General features: G+C 40.7%; 1 long non-coding RNA gene across 3 annotated transcripts in view; it reads right to left on the reverse strand.

The window, feature by feature from the left end:
* The window catches only part of LOC114638162, a 41,098-nt gene that overhangs the window by 14,491 nt on the left and 894 nt on the right, over nt 1-25,713 (reverse strand). The window contains exon 2 of one of the 3 annotated variants that reach the window (XR_003713838.1): nt 22,742-23,119. The exons of 1 other annotated variant lie outside the window; for it this stretch is intronic. This is a non-coding gene — a long non-coding RNA (uncharacterized LOC114638162). Of the gene's footprint in view, nt 1-22,741; nt 24,270-25,713 lie in introns of those variants that run through there. One more of the 3 variants, XR_003713836.1, reaches the window with a different exon arrangement.

The raw sequence follows: 25,713 nt of genomic DNA on the forward strand, positions 1-25,713 counted from the left end.
TCTCTCTCTCTCTCTCTCTCTCTCTCTCTCTCTCTCTCTCTCTCTGGTACTTGGAAACAATGGAAAGGTTGGAGAAAATAAGGTCACCACTTTTATTTACAACTTTATGTCCCCCCCACTCCGGAAAAGTAATTGTGTGATTCAGAGATGATTATTTAAAAAAAAAAAAACCTCTTGTTACTTGTCTAGTATCCAAAGATCAAATACTTTTGATTGTTGCTCCCACATCTGACATGAACCTCTTTAGCACCTTGAATTGTGACATCATCTCCTCCAGTGTAATCAGCAGCTTTAGGTACATCACACATGACATTCTACTGCAGAGGCTAATGTTTCTCTCTGAGATTTAATCATCAATCACACTGAAGGGAAGCCAAATACACCGTTTTAATTTTTTTTTTTAATAGTTGAAAGTTTTCATTTGTTAAAGTTACAGGTAAAGCATTTTTAAGTTCCAGCGAATTAGAACATGGTAGAAATGTCACCTATCACCAGAAACATCTGGGGAAATCTTCTAGGCACTGCTTGTTCAAACAAATTGCATTTACAGGAGAATGCACAGACCTGCCTCACTCTCATCTCTCTGTCCCTCTCTCCCTCTCCCCTTCTTCTTCTCACATCTTCTTTCCATTTGAGAGCTTCTCTATTATAACAACCATCAAACAAAGATTGTGACAATTACCAGGCTGTGCAAATACTGTACAGGCTGTGCAAATACTGCTGTCAGAGTAATTGAGATAAATGTACTGATACCTGAGCCCTATTTAATGTGGTTTTTCATTCACAAAGTGTTTGCTATACACATTCCTCATTTTAGCTTCCTAACAGTCACGTGACATAGGGGGTTATACAAAGTGACCTATTTCAGGCAAGGTTAATATCAATCTTATTCTTAATAAGCTTATTGACTGGACTTCAGAATAAACGTGCAGGCAGAGGCAGCCTGAGACTCTAAGCCAACATGTCTAACTGCATGTTTTCATGTCTTTTTTCCAGAGAAAAGGTGGATGTGTTATACGGCATTGTAGTAGCCAGTGTCATTTTTAGATACTGTGCTTCCGTAGATAGACTTAAAGTCTTTTAATTTTATAGGTATACTATAACTCAGACACTATAACTTCCACTTTATAATTTTAATTAAGGCTCAGTATTACATTTAGGGTTATTCCCAAGACCGATACATTTATAAACAAAGAACAGACATTGATTTCTATGTTATGATGATCAGTTTTAAATTCTCAAGTTGACAGAACCTATAATCACCTGGAAAGAGAATCTCAATGAGAGATTGCCAAGTCTGACTGGTCCCCAAGACAATCTGTGAGGGGGAGTGTCTTGATCTCACTAATTGAGCTGGGAAGTTATGCCCTCTATGGGTGGTGCCATTCCCTGGCTTTGGGTCTTGAGTTATGTAAGAGTGAAGAGAAGGCTAGCTGAGCGCTGGGCATGCATGCATTGACACTGTCTCTGCCCTTGCATGTGATGCAGTCAGCCGTTGTAAGTTCCCGCTGCCTTGATTAGGATGGACTATAACCCAGAACTGTAAGCTAAAATAAACGCTTTCTCCCATAAGCTGTTTCATGTCAGAACGTTTCATCACCCAAAACCAGAAATGAAATCACAACAGGTTTCCATAATTCTAAAATTTGTTCTTCCCAATGTTCTCTAGGCCTTCCTACCAGGAACTCTATTACTGGTGTCTCCAGCTTACTGTTCTGTTCCAGTCTTATTGTTTTTTTGAGGAACTGTTTTTTTTTAAATTGGCTATTTTATTTATTTACATTTCAAATGTTATCCCCACCCCCTTCCTGGTTTCCCCTCCACAAACCCCTTATCCCGTTCCCCCTTCCCACTGCTTCTATGAGGGTGCTTCCCCACCTGCCCACCCACTCCCACCTCACAACCCTAGCGTTTCCCTGCGCAGGGGCATCGAGTCTCCACAGGACCAAGCCCTCCCATTCCCCACCTCTCACTGATGCCCAACAAGGCCATCCTCTGCTACATATGCAGCGGGAGTCATGGGTCCCTCCATTTGTACTCTGTGGTTGGTGGTTTAGTCCCTGGAAGCTCTGTGGGGAGATCTTGTTGGTTGATATTGTTGTTCTTCCTATGGGGTTGCAAAGTCCTTCTCCTTCAGTCCTTCCTCTAACTCCTGACATGGAACTGTTTCTAATCCTCATGTCGCTGTACTCTTCTAGTAACGATCTTTGTTCAATTTTAGTTAGCCATGTTTTCTACCTGCAAAGGCAGTCATGTAGGAAGGGGATCAAAGAGATGTAGCGTCGAGGTTTTGAATGTCTCTCCTGACTTCCTCCACAGCTCTTGTCGCATACCCATATATCTGTTTTAATACGTACACAAACACATCTTTAAAAAAAAACCCGTAATCTAAAACTCCCAGAATGCCTACCATTCTCTGACTTTTCAGGACAATGAGGACTCTCCAATGGCAAACTGCCTATGAGGAGTCATGCGAAGGTAAGTTCCCGTTATGACTGCTACAGAGCAAAATTCGCAGATTGGACGGCAAACATGTGGTTTTGCTTAGAGACAATTTGCATCAGTGACAACAGAGGATATAAGTGACCATGGCTTATCTTTGTTCCACGGAAGTTTGGGATCTCAGCCAAGAAGAGTCTAAGGCTAGACTGAAATCACGTGATCTCACCTACTCAGGTCAGTAGGCGCTGCTGACGTTCCCTGAGAGAGCTGTCGAGTGGATGTACTCTCAAGGCATCTGCCTCCACGTGGCTACTCTGTTTCTTCATAGCACTGTGACTGGATTAAAGAGGAAACTATAGAAAAACTTCGATTTTTCCCTTTCTGATCTGTACCTTCATCACAGTCCCATTGAGATTGTTGGGGGTGGGGGTGGAGAGAAAATATGACTCTGTCTCTGGAAGGAGTGCCAGAGAGGACACGGAGAGCCAGGGACATCCTCACCTTTGGAAAACACAACTCAATCATTTTTTTACACATTTGTTTCTGTCAACATTAGAGAACAGCCATACAGTGTAGGAAGCGGGTGTGGTGGCCATTCCAAAATGGCGCCTGAGGCTAACACCTGACTTCCTCATATGCCCCGAAGAAGCCACGCCCACAGGCAATATTGCATAGGCTCACTGCTACGCATAATCAGGCCATCTACTACGTAGGGCAACATCAGATCTTGCCATACCCACTGTCCTATCACATGCACCGATGTGGCAGGCTTTGATTGGAGAAGGCAGAGGGATTTAAGGGCGGTGGAGGAGAGGCTGGGGGCTTTTTGAAGAATGTAAGGGTTCCTGAATAAACTGCGTTGGGAAGAAGAACTCCATGTGTTGCTGTTTCTTTCCGCGGGTCGGAGTGGACAGCGACAATACAGAATTTCAACTCATGTATTAGCTGCATCTGGTTGTACATAGATTCCCTAGAAATTTACACCTAATTTACCCTATAATGTAGTTGTCCTATTAGGGTATTTATTTTTATTGTTCCTCGTGGTTTATGTTTTCTTCTTTCTTTGCTGTGTTCATCCATGGATCATGCCTACTGCATTTGTGCATTCATTGAGAGCTCAGCCAGTAATTGGCATGGCCAGGTTTTCTGGGAACAACAGAAGAATGAGACTATTCTTTTGTGTGTTATTATTCTAAGGACCCCTATGTCATTTCTGAGGTAACAATTTTCTAAATAACTTACAAAGAGAATCCAGGAGAACTGACTGCGACAGTGTGACTGCTCAGGAGAAATGTTACTTTCATTTCTGTTCTTTGAGCTGCTACAAATTACCCCAGGAGAAAAGATTGGTTCATGTTATTTATTGAATGCAATTAACAGGCAATGTTATAATGCTTTTTGCATGTATTAACTTTTTAAAATCTTTATATTCTTAAAGAGGATAAGCTAATTACCATTTCACAAATTCAAACAGGCTAAATATATTTTCCAAGACTATAGCAATATAGCTGTCACTGTGGTTGTAGTTTAGGTTTTGTTTATGTTTAGGTTTTGTTTATGACATGCTAACTCTTTTCTTTTTGACATTTTCCTTATAATAAACATCCTGCTTTAGACAGCAACATTCTTTTTATTATTGTACCTTTTATCATGTTCCTTATGGAGTCTCTTTGCCCTAGTAATTTGCACAGGAACAAGGCTTTTCAGTTAGTGCCGTGTTGCTGAAACAAAAATACCAAGACTTTCATCTTACAAAGAGAAAAGGTTTATTGTAGCCCAAAGTTTTGGAGCCAGTTTTGGCCACGTGGCTCCATTCCTGCTGGGCCGGCATATAGGGTTACCTCAGGGTTACTGGCAGGGAATGCAAGACAAGAGAAACTGCACACTTCATGACAGAAAAGCCAACAATAGGAAGAGGAACGGACTAGGGTCCTACTAGCCTTAAGAGAATGAATGCTTCCAGTGTCCTCAAGACTTCTCACTATTCCCACCTCCCAACAGCACCAGACTGAGCAAGTGTTTACACATGTCCTGCTGAGGGATATTTAACATATCAACTACAGCAGAGAGACACTGAATCTTGACACAACTTGTGATCATGTGAGCATCACACATGTCTCTGACATGTGCAGATAGCTTCCTGCATGACAAAGAGCTGTTCAGAACAGACCTTGTCAGAGAGGAATGAGGTAATCAGGACATGCTACCCTCAAGGGAATGTAAGAGGTGGCAAGTACAGGAAGTACTTTCAGATTTTCATGAAGTAGACAATAAGACCCTCATGTGAAGGGTGGCCTAACATCTAGAAGAAAGGAATGCCTTAGCTCTGAAAACAGGAAGACACAAAGGAGAACCAAATATAGAGGTTTTACTAAATTTCTGCCGTGTAATTATAAGCCGCTAATTCCGTATCACTGTGACTAGTCATTCTTCATTGAACCTCATAATGATTACTTTTGGGGTTTTTATTTCCATGAATACTTTAGGATCATCATGAAGACTATCATATTGGATACAACATATTCAATAAATATATATGCTTTTCTCTCATTAATTTCTCTTTTGTTAAGTAGCATCAGCCCTGAACCTACTTTGGGTCAGGAAAAGATCTTTGCATCCACGTTAGAGACGTAGCTAAAGCAGTAAATCCAAGAAAAGGTGAGGCAAACCTGAATGTTCTCTTTAGAGCAGTAGTTTTCGACCTTCCTAAACCAGATACCTTCACTACTGTTCCTCATGTTGTGGTGGCCCCAACCATAAAATAATTTTGTTGCAACTTCATGACTGTAATTTTGCTACTGTTATGAACTGCAGCATAAACATCCAATATGGAGGATATCTGATATGTGACCCCCACAAAGGGTCACAACCTACAGTTTGAGAACAGCTGCTGCTGCTTTAGATCATCAGTTGGAGATGTGGGTACAGCCAAGAGCAGTTTATGTGGGAACATAAAACCAGAGATATGTAGCGATGTGCATCCTAGCACAACTGCATAGCTCAGAGCTCTGAAACACCATTAGTGGAAAAGGCAAGGCGCAGTCTGATTAAGTCCAGCTAACAGTCTTTAAATGTAGTGTCTCGGCCCAGTGCCCCTTCCCTAGCCCCTCTCAGCTTTCTCTTCTCCACTTCTCCTGAGCTTAATCTAGTGTCTGTGGAGACATGGGTACTTGTGGAATAAGCTCATGCTTGTTTCAACTGAAGAGTGACTTAAACCGTACTGAAAAAGATTCCAAGACTTAGAAGTTGGCAGAAGGGATTCCTAGATGTTTATCAGTAGAGTAGTAGGCATTACCTTGATGTGTTACCTTGATTAGTTTGACTCTTTTATAACTCTAAACAGGCATCTTAGAGACAACCCACAGTGATAAGACTGACTTCTGTTTATGCCACCACAAATGAATTTACCACACAAGATGTGTGTACCCTGTGAGACTCCCTTGGAGGAAACTAATTTGCGGCTGTCAATTGAGATGGCTACTGGGTTAGCTTTGGGGGCTTGTGGCTACTTCTCCTGTCAGTGCTAGCACCTAGATGGGTTTTTTTTGTTTACGTTGGGTTTATCACTCAAAATCAGGCAAAAATTCTGATGTTGAGCTTGCAATATAAGGAACAACACAACAGTAAGAATGTTTGCTCTCGCTGCGCTGTGGTGGTGCACACTTTTAATCCCAGCACTTGGGAGGCAGAGGCAGGCAGATTTCTGAGTTCGAGGCCACCCTGGTCTACAGAGTGAGTTCCAGGACAGCCAGGGCTACACAGAGAAACCCTGTCTCAGAAAAAAAAGAATGTTTGCTCTTATTTTTCAAATTACATGCTAAGAATATTTTTGTAAATCTCATTATAAAAGCCACTCAAATATGCCCGTGAAGTCTTACATCTTTCTCTGTTCTCTGTACCCCATCTCCCTTAGGCATATCATCTTAACCATTGGACATATACAATGTTTAGTTTCTTCACAAGATAACCCCTAAGAAAATTCACAAGTTCTCTTTGAGATAGACCATATAATCGTCCTAAACACCACTGTGGTCCACAGTTGGGTACAACCTGGGTGACATGTCATAATGTTTTGAATGAGAAATGTCCCCCATAGGCTTGGTTATTTGAGTACTTGGTCCTCAGTTGGCCATGTTTCGCCTCCATGATGGAATCTTATTCCTCTGGAACTACTGGCCAAATAGATTCGTCCTTCTGAGCTGCCTTGGTATTTTATCATAGCGACAGGAAAGTGACTAACACAGGCACCCATCCATTGGAACAGGAGAAAGGGTGAGAACAACCCAATATGAAAAAGTGAATGAATGAATGAATGAATGAATGAAACGAATGAAAAAAATCTTCAAAATTAAGATTAGTCCTATTACTAAAAATAGACCAGAGGCCACTAAATCAATAAATTTATATATGTATATGTATATGTATATGTATATGTATATGTATATGTATATGTATATGTATGCAAATATGGTTATTTATGTTCAAGAAAAGAACTTTCTTAAAAACAAGGAGAAAGCTTAGTCTCATTAATAGCCGAAGTCCAGTGCCCATGTGTGAGTGATTGTTGAGTGATTTATTCAAAATTTCAATGATGTTCAGGTGAGACAGAGACAATTGGCCAATAGTAGGGTTCTTTGTATCCATAACCAGCATGTGCAATGCTCAGCTACAGCTGGAAATAGCTGGCCCTGTCAGAGAGTTACCAATATGCTCTATCTTCTTCAACTGACCACAAATATGTTTTAAGACAGAAAGTTAGTGGGCAAAATGAACCCAGAGCTCTCTGATAGAGTAATTTTCTATATCTTTGGAAGAACTGATGGGGAATGAGGAATGCATGTACACAAAGATTTTGTTTTTTATTCTTCAATCTTTTTTTTAGTAGTCCAGTCATTATCCCCCATCTGGTCCACCTTCTAACTATTCTGTTCTTCATCCCATTCCTCTTCCCCAGTCTTCAAGAGGATATCCCAACCCCCGCACTCCCACCCCATCAGACCTCCTCCCCTACTACCTGGGGCCTCAAGTCTCTCGAGGGTTAGGTGCATCTTCTCTCACTGGGGCTAGACCCAGCAGTCCTCTGCTCTATGTGTACTGGGAACCACATATCAGCTGGCACATGCTGTCTGGAAGACGACATGACATGGACAGGAGGGTGTGGGAGCAGGAGGGATTAGGTAGGAAGCAATCTAATAGATCTTAAGCTGACTTTCATCCTCAGGAATTTTGTCCTGTCTGTCTGTCTGTCTGTCTGTCTGTCTGTCTTTCCTTCTTTCCTTACTTTCTTCCTTTTTTTCCTTTCTTCCTTTCTTTCTCTTCCTGTTTGCCTGTCGTATAAACATCTAGAATCACAGGGTCCCTGCGACATAACACATCATAAGCTGCTTATAAGCCGAATGGTTTCTTTCCAAAGGTGACTGCTTAAATTTAACTTCAGAGACTCAAATAATAAACCATTTAAAACAAGTACATAAGCTACTTTCAGGGGCTCTACTATAAATTCTGTTCAAAAAATAAATTTGTATGACTAAAATAGTTTTCTAATTTTATGGACTTTAATTTTATGATATGCGTGAACCACGATGTAAGTGGTAGCTAGCCACAAGGGTCATAGCACAGCAGGATTTGCCTACTTGTTTAATACCAGGTAATACCAATAGTACACTGCTAACGATTTATCGGAGAAAAATTTAAGCTGATTCTCTGGCGTGTTCAAGATACTGTGTGAAGGATGCAGGGACCCAGTGGTTCAAGATGTTTATACTACAGGCAAACGGGAGAGGGGACGGGGGAGGGGGAGAGGGAGGGAGGGAGGGAGGGAAGACAGAAAGTGGGGGAGATTCCTGAGGATGAAAGTCGGTGTTGTTCTGTGTTACCCTGTAAGAGCCACAGAGGTTTGCAGGAACCGTGTGTCCAGTGGCAGACATGTATTAGAGGTATCACGTCTGATGGACAAGTGAGAGGAACAAAAGACTTCACAAGGCAGAGACGCGGTCATCTATATATCTTTAAAGATTACTCTAGCTTTTTCTGTGAGTGATGGGCAACGGGAAAAATGCTGAGACAGCAGGTGGGCGACCCCTGCAGACTGAGGATGGCTGGGTAGGGCTGAGAACAGGGAAAGAGGAATGACAGAGGCTTGATGTTGAAGCACTTCAGGAAGTATAGCAATAATGGTGCTTACACCTCTGCTGCCCTGCATGAAGATTGCGCCTGTTCACACAAGTCATTACCTCACTGCATCGAGATGCAGCCCAGGCACTCGGAGGCCTGCTGGAGCGGGTACTGACGTTGCCAACGAGGAAGCTCAGGTCTAGGCTGGAGAGTCTACCTTTCCAGCCCGCACAAATGATGAAGGACGCAGTATGCAAAAGCCTGTATATAATCTGTTGCCCTGCCCCGTGCTTCACTCTAGGCCTGACTACTGTTAAATGTTCCTGCACAGAACTCAGATAAAAGTCCATGTCCCCTTCTGACAAGGCTACCCTCAGTTATTCCTCTCCCCATCACAGCTTTTAAGTAGTAAGCCGTTCATCAGCGTGGTGGTTAATTTGAGTAATTACCTCAGCAAATGATTTCCATCAAACCATGTTCAAGGTCAGAAAATTTTCATGTAAAGCCACAACAAAAGGTGCCTGTCTGTGACATGTTCTCCAAATCAGACTAAGAGGTGTTATATTAAAATTTTCAGCTGTGATTAGGGAAATATAGAGAAGGGAAAAAAGAGAAAAAATTATATTTTGTTCAGCAGTAATACTGTAATAACTTTCCTTCTAACCAAGACTCAGGCAGAGCAGAACATAATGAGACAAAAAAAAAAAAATCCCATGGGAATAATGTAAAATGAAAAAGGAGACTTAATTATGATATAATTTCTTTCTGAAAGAGATCACATTACATAGTATGAAACCCTGAACTAAATATGAAGGTCTTGAGCTCAAAATCATATTAAAGAATTAATCTCCCAGTGTAAGCTACTTATTTTAGACATTTACATGGGCAGGGGCCATTGATTAGAGTAGAGCAGGTTCATAATTTCTCTCACTAGGCATTTACTACAAGCATCACGTATGTCTGGTTTTCAGAGCATCTAAGTAAGTTGAATACAATGGTTATGGTAGCATATATAACTGAATCGATCCTAACGTTAAGGGCGCAAGCATCCTGCCACTTGACTAGAATACAAAATAAGAACAAAGAATCGACTCGTTCCCTTGACTGAGATGCGACTCCAGTGTTCTATAGTCATAAACAGGCTACACAAAGCACTGGGTCCCCAGATGGGAAGGGAGCACCTGGCGCTGGGTGTGGACCAGAACGAGCCAGGAATTCCGGGCTTTAGTCCTGGTTTTCAGGTCAACCTCTGCGATCTCCGCCAATTAGCTCTACCAGGCCAACTCTCTGCCTCTCTCTTTTAAAAATCTTAAAATCTTTTACAAAATGTTTTTTCTCTGTAACTCATAGTGTGACCAGGGCCCAAGGAATAGCATTGTTCCATTTGGAGAAATACCGTTGAAAGGAGAACATGTCACAGAAAGATGAGATGTTAGGGCTCAGGGGAGCCGGACATATATGTGTGAACATAGATTTTGCAAAACTTATTATATTTGTAAAATAAATTTTTAACGTTATACTTGTAAATTCACAAGTTACAGTTTAGGGTGTGGTGATATAAAAACTGAGGTAATTAAGAGATTCCCCAAATGGCTTAAATTCTGTGATAATTCATGGACAAGAGACTCAATAGACAGAAACAAAGGCCAGCCAGCAGATGAACCAGCCAATGCTGTTCAATGATGAGTTGCTACTAAGTGGCAGTTAACTTGATAGTGCGTGTGTGTGTGTGTGTGTGTGTGTGTGTGTGTGTGTGTGTGTGAGAGAGAGAGAGAGAGAGAGAGAGAGAGAGAGAGAGAGAGAGAGGAGATAGGTGAGAATAGGGTGTCTGAGCCTCTACAGCTGGAGTCACAGGAGGTTGAGTTGCCCAGTGTGTGGAGAACCTAACCCTGGAACTCCACAACACTCTTAACCACTGAGTCACCTCACCAGCCCACATACTAACTTCTAAATGTTTCTTAGTGATGCAAGTGGGGCTAGCAGTAACAAGTGTGCACCAGCAGTTAGGAGGTTAGGTAACCTCCATAGAAGGAGCCATGTACAGGGGCTAGCTGGCTGTGTGGAGGATGAGTTTAGAACTGGGTTTCTATGAGAGGCATGACAGACACAAAGTGCATCTGGAAGGAGTCAGGAAAGGAATTCCTTTCTCATAAAGAGATACTTCAAATCTCACCAGCTGCAAACTTTTTGTAGAACATCTATAAGAGCTGCCACAGAGGGACCAGGAGACATAAATGAAGCCTTATCTAGACACCACTGGAAGCTATCAATGACAGATAAGAGGCCCCTGTCCGAAAGTCCCTTCTCTCTAGTATATTGGTCTCTACTTGAAAACCTAGCAAGGACAAAGAAGGTTTGAATGAATAAAATCATCATAGATAGGGAATTTGATCTAACCTAATTACCTAGAAGACTAAGCTAATCCAATAAAATTAAAACTCACACCAGCATACACACACACACACACACACACACACACACACACACACACACATTCATATTAGAAGTTACCCAAGAGTCACGGCCACTTAATGGCAGGATGCAGTTCTACCGTGGAGCCTCATACACCACAGATTAGAATAAATATTTGCCGACATTTTGATAGCATAGCTCAAAATGAATTTCTGGAACAAGGAGAAAACTAATTACTTTTGTTCAGGCTGATTCTTTCTCAGCTACAGAGTCAAATATTTTGAGAAACTTTAATATTGTTTTCACACGTTACAGTTTCAAAGGCAAGGCCAGGTAATTTATGGTTGAGAGTAGCTTCTCAGAGAGTGACACTTGAACTCTCTGCAGATTACAAATGAAGGGTCAGACACTGTTAATGTAACGAGCAAAAGCATTTTATAAAATGAACGTGTCATTTCCCAAGAATGAAAACCAAGAAAAATAATTTTGCTCCTGATTTTAAATGACAAAAGGGATAAACCTACTACAGTCATGGGTTTTTTGTTTTTGTTGTTTTTTGCATTTGTCAAAGAAAATAAATTTATTTCTTGCTAATTTTATTCCTAGAGATGTTTCACATCACAGGCAGGTTTTAAGTGCACTCAGTTGATACTAAGAATATTCACTTAGACCAGAGCAGCTGTGTTTTTTTTTTTCACATTCTAATAGATTTCCCTACCATGGGTCTATTAGCATGCAGTGTGATTATAGAAATGACTTTGTCTCCAGATGTTTGTGTTTGTTTACCGTTTCCCTGGGAGACTCAGTCCCACTTGGCTCTTCTAAACCCCCAAGACTTTTCTAATAGTTCTAACGGCAGCATTTGAAGCCAATGGCTAATATCCAGAGCTGTGCTCTGCCCAGCACATTAAGATAGATTATATTCATTGGATAAAGCATATGATGATCAGCCCTGGGTGAGCATGAGAACTGCCTGAGAAGCTTTTAAAATTACAGACGATTATAATATGTAGTGAGTGTAGTTGCAGTTGAGAACCACAGTCAAAATGAAAGGAGTAATCCACAGATCAGAGCTGAGTCCCAGAGAAAGACAAATCCATTTCCCTTTTCCTTCTCGTATACCTATGCCCTTCTTCTTCACAGCCAGTGATTCAGATGAACGTATTATCTCTGGCTATGTGTTCTGTCTGAGGACAGAGTAAGGATGGTGGAGAAGATAATGATGCAGTGAATAAAATCATTATTGCTGTAGTCAAAGAACACAGCCAGGAGTCTCTGTCTTCCTACCCAGCACTGGGAGATAATTTCAGAGGGAGATGAATGTGCAGAAATGTGGAAAACCAAAGGTAAAACAGGGAGATGGAGGATAGCCATGACTTAGGTCATGGGAAGGAAAGGCAGTCTGGGGTAGAGGGAGGATGACATCTGGATCATGGGCTATGACGGCTTTCTCTTCTGAAAATTCCACATTGCTGTGGGAAAACAATAGCAGATCTTAATGTGAAGATTACCAGTAAGGCAATAATGGAAAATTACCAGCTGCCTAGAGAGGCAGGACAAATATCAGGGAGGTCCAGGGACCTAAGTGGGAAGTACACAAACGTGGGCTGCCTGAGTCCCTACGGTTCATCTCTCCCCCAGTTCTGACCTGCAACAAGGACACTAAAGTTTTGGGAAACAACAGTGAGTAGAAGAAAGTGTTGTTGTAAATATTTAACAAATCCAGGTGTACGGTTCCTTCCCGACTTTGACCGTTTGTATTCACGGATGAAAGTCACACATGCAGCTTTTATATTTGAATATGCCTTATGCAACACAAAGCTGAAAACTGCCTAACCCCCATGCGGTTAGAATCCATTTTCCGACTGTTGACTCTGAGTTACGACTTACTAATTTCTATATCCCACCTTGGCTACTCTTGACACAATTGACCAGTCCTCTGGGCCATGTTCTCTTGGCTCTTTTACATGGTGGCTCTCTTTCTCCCTCCTGCATGGTCTTCTTCCACGACAGCTCTGTCTCCTGCATGTTCCTACCCTTCCATGGCAGCTTTTTCTATCTCCTCCACTCCTTCCTCATGGTCTCTGTCCCGGGAAACCTAAACCCCACCTATCTCTCTTCTTCTGGTTGTTGGCTGCTGGCATCTTTATTTACCAGTTAGAATTAACAGGGGGCAGGTTCCCAGAAGCCATGTGCAGATTACAGATCTTGAGGGCCAACATTTAACATTACAATAAACAGCAAAAGACAAAACCTCAACAAAAAAGAATATGAAAAATTGCCTAAGTAGAAATCAACTCCCCCTCACTACCCACATAAAATCTCCTCTCAGGAGAAGCAGCCATGTTGGGGCCTGAGCTTTGCCAGTGTCTAGACTAAGTGGCAGATTTGCCATTGAAACATCAGTTCTCAGGCATAGCCACACGCCATATAAAGAACACTCTGCTTTCTAGAACACATAGAGATGAACATTCATCTCTAGGTGAGGCAGAATTGTTAAAAAAGAGATCAAGTGAAATTTAAAACGGGCATAAGAAATTTCCCCCAAAAGACATGAAAGAAACACAGATATGCAGCCAAGAAGAGTTGACCAGCCAAAAAGCTCAAGAAGGAAAAGGTACCTGCTATGGAAGACTGAGGCCACAAATTCTGTCCCCAGGACTTACAGAATTGTAGATGGAGACCATTTATCCATCAGAGTTGTCCTTTGACTTCTACACATTCACTGTGGCATGTGTGACCACCGTGATACACACATCCCAATAATGATGATGATAACAATTTCTTTAAAAGAGTTCATTAGAAACAATTAAACATTAAACATTGCACTAAATGGAAAGAACTGAATGGTGTTTTTCTAAACACTAGAAAGAACATAATTTCAGTTTGTGGATAAAGTAGACAGAGAATTTTAAGTGGCTTCAGAAGGAAAAGAACTGATAATATCTATCCTAGATATTATAATATTATATAGACAGGATGTGAAAAAAAAGAGACAAGCTTTTCAAGAATCAAATTGAGTAGAGAAGTAAATATCTTTGGGCTAGGCGTGTGGCTCCGTTGGTATAGTTGACTAGCATACAAGAGGCTCAGGGCCGTCCCCAGTGTCACGTGACCTGGCTATGGGGCACATGCTTAGAATCTCAGAACTCAGGAACCAGGGGCAGAGGGAGGGATGGATGTTCATCTTTGCCTACGTAATGAGTTCGAGACCATCTCAGGATACAGGAAACACTGTCACAAGAGCAAGCAGCAAACAAATATTTTACAGAGACAAATTATTAGGAGATATAAAGACATCAATGATCAAATTCTTAACATTTGAAGAATGAAAGAACAAAATAATTCTGAAGAAAATAGAATAATAAAATATTGTTATAAAACTCTGGAACAGAGTGACAGGAAGCAAGATGATAATGAAGTCTTATTTTCTTGGTGCTGAAAAACATGGCTTAGAATTGTATATCCAGTTAAACAGTAATTTAGATGTCAATTTCTTTAAAGATACTGTCTTATTTACTTTCCTATTGCTATAAAATCACCACGGCAAAAACAACCTATTAAAGAACACGTTTCTTGGGGTTCATGGTTCAAAGAGTTAGAGTCCATGACCATCATTTGCACAACATGCAGAGAGGCACAGAGCTGCAGCAGGAACTTAGAACTCACATCTTCTCCTACAGGTTGGAGGCAGACAGAGACAAAGAGCTAAGGGAGAATGGCTTGGGCTTTTGAAATCACGAAGCCCACCCCCAGTGACACATCTCCTCCAACAAGGCCACACTTCTAATCATTCCCAAACAGTTCCAACTGGAGATCATGTATTCAAATACATGAACCTTTGGGGTCCATTTTTATTCAAACCATCACATAATCATACCTGAGCCCTCATAAGCTGGTAGCTATATAATAACGCAAAATTCACTTATCAAACTTCAAAATCCCCCAGTTTTTCCTAATTTCAATACAGTCTCGAAGTCCAAGTTTTCTTCTCATATTCTTTTTTTGTTTGCTTGTTTGGTTTTTTTTGTTTGTTTGTTTTTGGTTTTTCGAGATAGGGTTTCCCTGTGTGGCCCTGGCTGTCCTGGAACTCACTCTGTAGACGAGGCTAGCCTCAAACTCTCAAACTCAGAAATCCACCTGCCTCTGCCTCCCAAGTGCTGGGATTAAAAGGCGTGTGCCACCACCGCCCGGCCCTTTCTTCTCATATTCAAAGCAATCTTTTAACTATAACCCCTTGAAAAAAATCAAAAAGGGAATTGCAAATTTCTAACATACAATAGAATGAAATCAATTCCTATTTGAGAGAATCAGTTACAAGAATTGGTGGTTTTATTCCTTAAAACAAAACAAAACAAAACCTGAGTAATATTTTAGTCATTGTCTGAAAGGAAAATAAGCTTTCTCTAAGAATGGGCCGCAGGCAAGGCTCATGGGATGTGGCAGAAAATTAGCATAATCATATTTTATGATCTGGAGCTACAGAAGTGTTATTATAAATACAACTCACCATTCTGACTCTCTATAGAAATGATGATCTTTCTACTGGAAGCTAGAAGGCCTACACCAGAGAGAAGCTGTACCATTGGTTGCTTCCCCAGACATCCGTTATTAAGTCTTCTTGCAGAGCATTGGGTCTTATGTTGTGAACCAAGGCTGGATGTTGGGGGTTGGTTCCAATGCTTTGTCTTAATTCAGATCCCAAAATCACGTGGGAATCTGCATATCCAGATGGTGAGGGTCCCTGTTCCCAATTGGTTTTTGATTAATCAATAAAGAGCCAACATCCAATGGCTGAGCAGAGTGAAAGAGGCATGAGTTTTAGGATTCCTGGGCAAGAAACGCAGGGGAGAAGGGATTCCACCATGAGAGGGTTGTAGGATGGACCACGCCATGGCGGGGAAGCCAAGAGATCAGAATTAAAGGACTATCAACATGTACGAGTCAGAGAAGTGGCCCCAGGGGTAACTCCCCTGCTTGGGTCTGGGAAAGCAAAGATAAAATATAGATTTAGAAAATGATAACTCGGGAATATCGGAGGGGAGTGTGTGCTAGCTGCATATTAAAAATATTTCTTTCTCCTTCTTCCTCTTCCTCTTCTTCTCCCTCTCCCTCTCTCTCTCTCTCTCTCTCTCTCTCTCTCTCTCTCTCTCTCTCTCTCTCTCTGTGTGTGTGTGTGTGTGTGTGTGTGTGTGTGTGACTTTCATTCTTGAATCTAGAGTTTGTGGGCAGGTGCAAAGCATGCACGACCCACTGGGCGCTCAGTATGGCTTAACTACTCAACACTACAGCTGGACGTTTTAAACTCCATTCTGAGAGACTGGGGGAAAGCAATTTAACTTTTCACAGCACAAATTGCTAACACTAAGACTATATATAGAGAGAAGTTTTCTGGGAAAAGAGTAGGGAGTGCAGCAGTGGACCAGGATTGGACTGGCAAACGTCTTCTGCCATAGCAGGGTGGGGTCATTTGTCAAAGACATAAAATAGCAAGTGACAGAATTATACTTCTTGTCTGTTCTCTTCCTAGTGCATTGTGTTGTCTCATAAACAATGTGTCAGTGAGAAAATAGAGCAAAGATGCTGAAAAGCCCTCCGAAATCTATGAGAGAAGGTCTTTAATGCCCTCAAAGTCATCTTCTAATCTTGCTTCCCGCTTCCCCTGATCAAATCACACTCACCCATGAGATCTCATTATGCGTGTTTGCCTTCTGAAATATGTGGCACTCGATGCTCTAATGTTGACTGACGTATCCCTCATCCTGCTGGATCTTTAAGGATGGTCAACAGTTCTCATTTATGTAGCACAGAACAAGAGACACACGGTCAGCCCTCGGTGACATGATGAAGGAACTAGTGCTAGCTAATAGATGAGTGATTGAGGGGAGGAGGGTCTGTTTATGGTGGGGGCTGCATATAAATCAAGCTTAAAGGCCACATTAGTGATTCTACGGAGAAACGAGTCTGCTTCTCTCTGTCTGAGCAAACAGAAAGGCTCCCAAGGGCAGCTGCAAGGAACTCAGATAACACTGGCAGAGATCCTATCACACAGTTGTGGAAATATGACTGCATGACCAGATAAGGCCTATGCTGAGTGACTCCAAGCCAAGCAGTCATAAGACAAGCAAATGATTTCTCAACAGTCCACACAGACTCTGTAAAGTAATTTTTAGGAAGGTCATCATACGGCCTTCGGTTATTTGAAAACCCTCCCAGCCTACATTTTCAGTATGTTCAAATATTGTGTCAAGCATTCGGTGGCTAAGTCAACCATACTTGGATGAAACAATAATACTTGAAGAAATGGCAGATTTCTTTCCTCTATACATTTTCTTCCCAGCTTAGATAATGAATTTTGATTCAGACCTGGAGGACCATTTCCAGGGAAACCCAGTAGGATAACACTTGTTAGGATTGGAATCGTGACTCTCGACAGAAATGTGTTCTTATAGTGCTCCAGTCTGGAAGAGCCTAGGGGAAAGGCATTTGTTTGTCCAGAACACCTCAAACGGACACTCACTTGGTGGCCATTCAAGCACAGCGCTAGAATAAGAAACAGACAGAGCAGCAGGGCTGTTCATTACCCAGTACTGTAAAAGCCAGAAAAAACCACATGATCCTAGACTTCATTTTATACTATAATGAAGAAAAAATTATAGCTGAATGAAAGATATTGGTGACAAAGTTTGTTTTCCCTCCCAAGGGCTTCATTCAAGTTGAAATTTCACAACCACTCTCCCTTTTACCAGAAATGTTTAACAAACCAGTGTTTAGAAAGCTGTTTTGATGGCAAGACAAAAGGACACTAATGAAGAGGCAGTCTTCCATGTTTGGCTCAGAACACTCTTGTTCCATTTATTTGAATGTACCCTTTCACTTCTGGTGATTTTTACAGGGTCGTACATATTGTTTATGGCACTTAGCTGATTTGGGTCCTGTTTTTAGCTGGGGAAGCATCTGAAGATTCATTTGCTAATAGGAAATTGGTGAATGGTGGTCATTAGGGAAAGGATGCTGTTCTCTCTATGAACCAGATTACAACGGAGAGGATTCCTACACTGTCTTTTTGATGGATGAAAGATCATCTCCTCCTAGTGGAGTGTCTCACATTTATTCTCCACTCACACACTGACCCCAAATCATGTCAGTCCGACAGACGTTTGTTTGGTTTTGATGATGTGCAAGGCATCAACACTACAAGAGTACAAAAAGAGAGTTGTGCGGTGAAGGCAGTATATTGTGGGGGCCACACACATTTCTGGGGCAGAGTGCTATGTTCAAATCTTTATACTGAAACAGACTTAATCTCCTTTGACTTGTCTGTATGTGGACTGTTGAGAATCACAGGTTGCTGTTAACTTGACAGTCTGCAAAACATGGAAAACAGAGCTGAGCATATGGAAAGACTCCACATGGATTAGTTGGCGGCCTGCTTTGACTTTCTGATGAGTATTCTTTCTCACTGGACCAGAAGCTCTAGTCTGAACTATAGTTACAGTGATTTCTCACTTAGATTTTGCTGGTTCTCTTCTATGGAAAGACTAGCAATCTATTACTCATGTCTTGGGCCTCAGAAATCTATGACGTCAGCCCCAGACCAGCTTCTGCTGCACAAACCACAAGTCCAAGACTCCCTGGTGTCCATTTCCAGGTTCACACACTAAAGTCACGTTCCATGTACCATCAACAGCTGAGGCAGCTCTCTTTTGGAGACTGTAAATTGAACCTTCAGTAACACCCTTTGGTAGTTTTCTTGTGAGCTTAGTATTTTCAGCTCTGGTTCCAGCACCATTCAACTGTGAGAATCTATTCTATGTCCACTGAAACTTTATCTCAACAGAACTGTTGAAGCTGTGATAAACAACACTGAGTCGAAACCCTCTGGTGCCACGCTTTAGAAATTAAATAGATAGGTTATTAAATGAGATGAAGAATCACTCGAGTATTCTCCATGAGCAGCTCAAGGGAGTAAATCTAACAAGCAGAATTTTAATAAGAGTATTGAATATCAGTTTTTGCATGTGAATACCAAATATCCAAGTCCCCGAGTACAGAGTAAAGAAAATAATAACGTGCATGAAAAAGTTTAACTTTTATCTGATGATGAGTTGAATTTTAGTCTGAACTAGAATGAATACATGACTACTCAAGTAAACTGAATAACTTCCCACTGCCAAATATCCAAGACCACCCGGATAACCCTGGCCTCCCCTTCATATAGTGATAGACACTATAGATGTTAGATCAAGGATCTTAGGCTGGAAAGATGGTTCATTGAGTCATGCATTTGCCACACAAGAATGATAGCCTGACTTCACATCCATATCTATCTTATAAAGATCCAGGATTATGCAAGTCTATGATCCTAGAACCCTGGAGCTCATTAGCTGCCAAAGTAGCAGAATTAATGAGCTTCAAGTTCAAAGAAAGATCCCAGTCTCATAAAATAATATGGAGAGAGACCAAGCAGTTACACTAACCACCGGTCTCCACATGTGCATGTACATGCAAATGTACACTTGCACTTGTGCACACATAAACACACATACACACACACACTCAAATACACACGCCAGATATAAATATACAAAGGAAAGAAAAGAAAGGATCTTGGGAGAGAAACATTCTACTGGGTTATTTCCAGGGAGGCTTTGATTGTAGCTTTTATGAGAATTTTTCTTATAATGAGGGTTAAGAGGGTTTAGCTACAAAAGAAAGGCAGAATATCCTAAGAACAGAATGGGGTCAGGAAAGGCCATGGGACATATAGTGGGTGCACAAACAACACAGGTGGCTTCTAGGAGTTAGCCCTATCAGGATCGTTTTGGACTTCTAGGGACACACTCTGGTGTTATGTTAAGCCAAGAAGGTTTGTGGCTGTTTGTTATCACAGTTATATGAAATTAATATAGACTGAAACTCCATTCCAGTTGGACCACATTTGGTGAACAAATTCCACAGGGTCATTTGCATTAAGCACATTAGAGTGACTCATTATCATAGAAGAGTTTCAAGTCATGTCATGAGAAGAATTTTGGACATAGCTGATTTTACTTTAGAAGCAGTAACGATGCTCAATCTCAGAGATGTTGAGCGCCATCATTTCAGACTTCTCCTGAATGTTCCCAAAGGGCACAACTAGTTGTTTATACATTTATTGGTATGATTACTGATTTGATGTCTTTCTCTACCACATAGAACTAAATTTCATGATGACATAAGACAAATAGAATATATGTATGAAAAAAAATACCACAACAGGTGTGGTGGCTCATACTGGTAACTACAGCACTCAGGAAGCAGAGTCAGGCAGATTGCTGTGAGTTTGAGACTAGTCTGCATAGCCTACTGGTCTACATAGGGAATTCTACACTAGCCTGGACTACAGAGTACAACCCTATGTCTAAGTGCCAGAAGGAAGAGGAGGAGGAGGAGAGGAGGAAGAGGAGGAGGAAGAGGAGGAGGAAGAGGAGAAAGAAGAGGAGAAGGGTGAAGAGGAAAGAAGAAGAAGAGGAAAGAAGAGGAGGAGGAGGAGGAGGAGGAGGAGGAGGAGGAGGAGGAGGAGGAGGAGGAGAAAGAGTGAAAAACAAGAGCCTGACAAATATAGACGTGGATGCTTGCAGCCAACCATTGGTCTGAGCAGCACAGAGAACCCGATGGAGAAGTTAGAGAAAGGATTTAAGGAGCTGAAGGGGTTTGCAACTCCGTAGGAAGAACAACAATATCAACTAACCAGAACCCCCAGAGCTCCCGGGAGTAAACCAGCAGCCTACATATGGAGCCACCCATGGCTCCAGCTCCATATGCAGCAGAGGATGGCATTATCGGGCATCAGTGAGAGGAGAGCCCCTTGGTTCTGTGAAGGCTCCATGACGCAATGTAGGGTAATGCAGGTGGTGGGGTGAGGCGGGAGTGGGTGGGTGGGTTGGGAAGCAATCTCATAGAAGCAGGGGGAGGGGTGATGGGATAAAGGGTTTCCAGAGGGGAAACCGGGAAAGGAGATAACATTTGAAATGTAAATAAATAAAATATCCAATAAAAGAAAGAAAAGGAAAAAGGAAAAGAAAGTAAGAGATGGGGAAGGAAATGAGGAAAGGATCAGGATACAGGCTGATGTGATTTAAATGTGTCCCGGGTTCATGTGTGGAAACTCACCAAATCTGTGTATGGTCCTACTACAGTCAGGGTCTGTGCAGATGCCTTGTGTTACCCATATCTTGTGTTACAATCTAACACTAGGAAGAGAGGAGATTGTTTCCCTCTTCCTAATAGGTCAAAGAAAGAATGGATGCCCATGCCTTGTGTTACTACTGAAGACCATGAGATGTTCATGGTCTGTGCTGCAGCCTGAAGCATGGTGATGTCTATGGACAGGCTGCCACCAGGGCCCATACTAATCTAAGTGTCCTATGCTGCCACCTGAGGCCATGATGATGCCTGAGGTCGAGTCTTTGTCTGGATTTGTGGTCCTCCTGCACTGGGGATGGGGGGCATGTTCATGTTCTGTGGTGTTACCAGAAACCTTGAGGAGGTCTGTGATCCATGTTCCCCACTAACTGTGAAGGGCAAGGGGACTAGTTATGCTGGGATGTTGATGACTGCAGATGTACAATTGAGAGAGAGGGACATGGAGGACTTTTGTGACAGCTCCTACCCCTGTCTCCAAAGTAATGGTATAGAAAAGGAATCCAATGAAGAGAACTATTTAAAAGTGTGGTGCAGATGCTGAAGTGTCAGCCTCCACAATTAACGTCTTTGGGATGTTGGGGAGGAAAGACTCAGTTCTACTTGAGGGTCAGGCTGCTGAGAATTTGACCATGCTTCAGTGAGTATATAGGTAACACAAATTGGAGTTGTTTATTTTAATTTTTCTATTTTTTTTAATTCTTATTTTTACTTTTCCTCTTTTGGGGGACAAGTGACAAGGGTGGGGGCAGACATGGAAAGACTGGGAAGTGAGTGTGATTGGGGTGCATGATATAAAATTCCCAGATAGTCAATAAAATATTGTGTTGAGAAAACGGTATTTGGAGGTGGGGGTCTTTGATTAGGAGCAGAAGATGTCATGGGGTTAGGGTCTCTTTGATGACATTATCAGTTTTATGAAGAAAACGGACTCGGGTACTATGCCTTGCCATGTGGTGCCCTTGACTCTACAATGACACAAGAAGGTTCCTACCAAATAGTGATGTCATAGTCTAGGACTTCCCAACTTCTATAACTGTAATAATTAAAATCTTATGAGTTAGTGAGTCATAAGTGTTTTTCATTAGAACAGTAAACAGATTAAAACACCGAGTCAGAAAAAATTTATTCTATGCTCTGAGAATTAGATGATAAAGGAAGTTGTAACAAAGACAGTTAGTAACCCTGGCTTTGGTATCACAGAAGATTGTTTCCCTCTTCCTAATAGGTCAAAGAAGGAATGAGTGTTCCGAGGTGAATGCTGTGCTAAACAGGCCTTTGCTATGTCTGAGTATCCACATTTCTTCTACCTCACTGCCTTGCTATGTTTGAAGATGGTGTTCTTGGCCCTGTGACTGACCTTGGTTCGTGTCTACACTTAGATTCCATTTGGTGGAGAACATAAAGAGGCAGACAGCTCGCTCACCCAGGGATGGCACAGAAGCTGCACACAGACATGTTCAGCTCATTCCCTTGGCAGACTACCAGCTACAGGAGGGTATGAAATAGATTCTCATCAGATTGACGGGAATGTGCCCAGTTAAAATGTGGGTGGTTTACTGATAAAGGAAGAAGAGAGAGCCAGATATTAAGGTCATATCAACAGTTTTATTATCAACTTAAAGAAAGAAAAGTAGCAGAGATTTGTATTCTTTGTTTATTTTTGCTAAGTTATATCTGACTTTCCTTGAATGTTTCCTTCATTTTCTCTTGAAAACAGTGTCCGTGGAGATGAAATCTAAGTTACTTCTAGGCTAGTTCTTATTGTTTCAAAATAATTTACAATAATTTAGTATTCACATACACCAAATTTATTGTCATTAAGTATACTTGTATCGCATTAACTAATATAAATAACTAATATTATTATTATTAATTCTATATTGTTAATAGAGGTTTGTTGACACCGGTTGAGTACGTCTTCCATCCCATGGCATAGACAGTCATTATTCAGAAGTATAAAATTCTGTGAAAGCAGAGATTGTCACTGTGTCAACCATATACTTCAGTAAGGCAGAAGCTATGACTGAATAATTTCATGGTAATGAGCAGAGGTTTATGACAAATGAATCTTGGGTGATGTGCTTTTTGACAAATTCTCTATTCTGAGCTTTGGAGATGTTTAGAAATATATATGTCGTAGTAAATCTGGAACATTTCTATGGTTCTTCCTCTCTTCTCTTTTCATTCCTATCTCCAAGAGATCTTCTAAACCAAGCCTCTTTGATAACTTCTATTTATTTCTTGTCTTTGTCTATGTCATAATCAACTTTGACTTGGGCCATTGTAGAAATGTTTTAGTTAGTCCCTTTCCACTTTCCCTGTCTCCTTAAAGTCTACTGTTCATATAATAGACCAAATGCTGTCTTTATTAATCTGTCGTACCAAGTTTTTTCATGGTCTTCTCACAAGAAACCTCAAGCCTTTCTACTGGCTGTAAAGACTTCTGGTAGTTATTATCAGTTACCACATAGCAAGTTACCCTAAAAATTTACTTCGATCAAACAGCAATAACCATTTTTTTTTTTTTACTTCCCACTGTTTGTGCGAGTCAAATGTTTTGGAAAGCCTTCATTGGTTAGTTGTTATTCCGGCCATCTGCTGAATTGCAACAAAGATGTCAACCTAAATAAAGTGCTTGAACATCTAAGGTTGTCTAACATTGCAGGACCTTTTGGCTCCTGGTAAAAGACCTCAGTTCTCATCACATGAACCTGTCTTTTGGGCTGCTCGATCATACCCACCTGACAGTCTAATTTCCCCAGAGCTGGTATTCAACAGTGAACAAGACAAAAGCCTCCTTGATATCTCTCATGGAAAGCCTTTCTCCATCATTTCTACAATATTCTATTGGGTACATAGGTCACTGCACAGCATGTGATTGTCAGAGGTATTAGTATCCAATCTCAATGACAATTCCTTTCGTCATTATTTCTTAAAGAAAAGGAGAGTTCTTTTCATTGTATTGGTCACTGTAGGTAATCTAGAGATGTCTTGAAGTATATGGGAGACTCGTTTTTTTTGTTCAGATTTTATGTGAATACTTGGTCCTTTTATACAAGACTCAAACATTTGCAGATTTTGGATTTAGAAGAGAATGTTGCTGAGCCAATCCCCTGTGGATAAGAAGGGAAAATAACCTGTCTTTCTCAAGAGCAATGAGTTAAAAAATCAATCCTTTCTTGTTTGTTTGCTTTTAGAAAATATATCCTTATATCCTTCTGTGTCAGTCCAGAATAAAAATTCTATACCTTTATTGCCAGTTGTCAACATACATGCATACTGTATCCTTGATGTCTACTATTACCATGTATTCCCAGTCCAAGTTGTTAAGGAATCCATTGCTTATGGTTATATCTGTTTTAGCTATATATATTGAATTAATTAAAATAATGACAAATAATTAATGCCAGAAGTTCCAGACCACTAAGTTAAGACAGTCATTGTTCTCCAAAAGACAGCTTTTAAAAATCACCTCAAAGGAAGGAACTATGATATTTATATAATTATGCAACATTTCAATAATTATTTGATCATATCCAACTTTTGTATGTGGGCTGGGGATTTGGACTCAGGTCCTCTCGCTTTCACATCACAGTGCCCTATCCCATGAACCATCTTCCCAGTCCCTCTTCTAAATATAAATGTTCTATAAATGAAAGAAGGGTGGCTACACTCTCTGCTTTTATTTACTATAGTGCTTGAAGTTTTAGTTAAAGTAGTATACGCATGTTTAAAAGAGGTCAGCACATCCACTAATAAATGCTGTATTTCTGGTGGAAGACTTTAATAGTCCTTCTAGGAAAAATCAGTGCTGATTTTCATGTTGTAGGAAGGATGAGATCATGACCTGAACCCACTTCTGATCCACAGTGAGTAGCCACATTTCAATCTTTGAGTACCCCACAAAGTATCTGTAAAGGACAGAACCTACCTTGTCATAGAGCCATCAGCAGCCTGGCTAGTAAGACATTTTCTAATATTAAAAAAATCATATCCTTTCATTGCATAAAAATTGACTAATTTGGAAAATTTTAAGAACATAAAAAGTCATTTAGAGATATCAAATATTGCCTTATGATATACTTTCTTTAAATTGTTTTTATGAATGTATATTCATATATATGAAGTATATATTCATATATATATAGTATATATACACACTTTATACATATATACATAAACATATATATATACATACATACATATATATTTATTTATTTATTTATAAAATGTAGGTCATGTTGTTTGTCTTTTCTTCCCATAGAAATAATATATGAAAACACTTTATTGTAATTAGATATTCCCATAATATGGCTTATATTACTATAGACTATTTCCTTGTATCCATGAGTATAATTTACTGAAAGTTTCCATATTATTTTCTCTATTATGGGTTATAATTAATACAAATGACAGATCCTGTATCTCTCTAGAAGCTATTAAAAACTAAAATATTAGGGCAGAAACCACTAATCAATCACTGTTGATGAATAAGCAAGAAATCAGCTTAAAACACATATGAAAATAGTTATTCTTTTGTTTCTGAGAGGATTTTGT

Source organism: Grammomys surdaster, unplaced genomic scaffold (genome assembly GCF_004785775.1).
Source record: "Grammomys surdaster isolate TR1022 unplaced genomic scaffold, NIH_TR_1.0 125548, whole genome shotgun sequence".
Lineage (NCBI taxonomy): Eukaryota > Metazoa > Chordata > Mammalia > Rodentia > Muridae > Grammomys > Grammomys surdaster.